This window comes from Lytechinus variegatus, chromosome 7, assembly GCF_018143015.1.
Source record: "Lytechinus variegatus isolate NC3 chromosome 7, Lvar_3.0, whole genome shotgun sequence".
NCBI lineage: Eukaryota > Metazoa > Echinodermata > Echinoidea > Temnopleuroida > Toxopneustidae > Lytechinus > Lytechinus variegatus.
The window spans coordinates 26,468,846-26,470,227 of NC_054746.1; positions in this window are offsets into that span (position 1 = coordinate 26,468,846).

Here is a 1,382-nt window from a genome sequence, read left to right on the forward strand (position 1 = left end):
GGCCGTAAAGAAAATTTTCACTGCCGTAGACGAAGCTTCGTCCTGTCCCACCCTGGGGCAAGTTTTGCTTTTGAATTTTTTTTTAAAATTTATGTTTTTTTCCAAAATGGCCTCGAAATGGACGCCAGTCACCGTAATTTTCTGGAATTCCGAGCAGATAACCTCTAGCCAAGGTATGTTACCTTTGCCCCCCCCCCACCCCTCCATACGAAAATACGTTCCGCCGCCCCTGTGCTATAAAACACACTTTCAGTAATAGTTTGATGACCAAATCAAAGAATGCAATTGTTATTGCTTTACTTTTTATTTTGTTTTCTTTTTTTTATCATGGTATTGTGAAATTTCGGGACATAAATCTTTAAAGAAATACTAGAGTTAGTGTAGGCTATATAGGGTCATGTGAACCGACTGATTTGATCAGGTGAATCAGCAATGGGAAAAACAATATATAAACGAACAGATGAAAACTGGCCTGAGCCTCAAGCTCTTTGAAAAGTACAGGTAGGCCTATGGGCCTATTCACATGTTTTGGGGCTTAAAAAAAATCGAGTGAGAGCGGAGAGGTTGGGGGAGCGTAAAAATTGTAATAAATGGAATGCAATAAGAACCCATCCCGAATTAAAGGACAAGTCCACTTCAACAATAGGCTGGTTTGAATAAAAAAGTGAAAGAAATCCCAAAAGCACAACACTGAAAATGTCATCAAACTCAGATTTAATATAAAAAAGTAATATAGATGGCTATATTATCACATATAAGTCGTGCACATCTTGGCATGGGCGGAAATCCCAGGGGGGGGGGGGGCAGGGGAAACATGTATCAAATGTCCCCACTAAAATTTTTGGTCTTTATGATGGTAAGAAATTCATCATTCAAAATCGAATTAAAACATGTATTTTAGGACAACATTTTGGGAGATAACTTTTTTTTTTGCTTGTCAAATTTTCCAGCACCTTAATTGCCCCCCTTGTTTTGGGAGAGATTTCCGCCCCAGCATCTTGATCTGTATGCAAATTAGGGCACTGATTACATCACTCGTTCACTTTTTCTTTCGTATTTATTTCATTATCTGAAAAAAGAAATATTTTCTCCTAATTTTTCTGCTGTGAAACACAATTTTATCCTCCCATAACATGTGAAATGTCCATTGTGGTTCAGCTGTAAAAAATGAAATATTGTATAATTAAAAAAAAAATATATATATATACATATATATGAATATGTTTGTGTGCAATTATTTATATATAGATCCAGGATATTGACCCTACGTGTAATTATATAAACTTTATATGAACAAATCATAGAGGTAGATCATGATGGCAAATCCAATTTTTTTTAATTTCCCTTCTCTTAAATGCAGGCTACCGTAGGTAGTTAGTTAA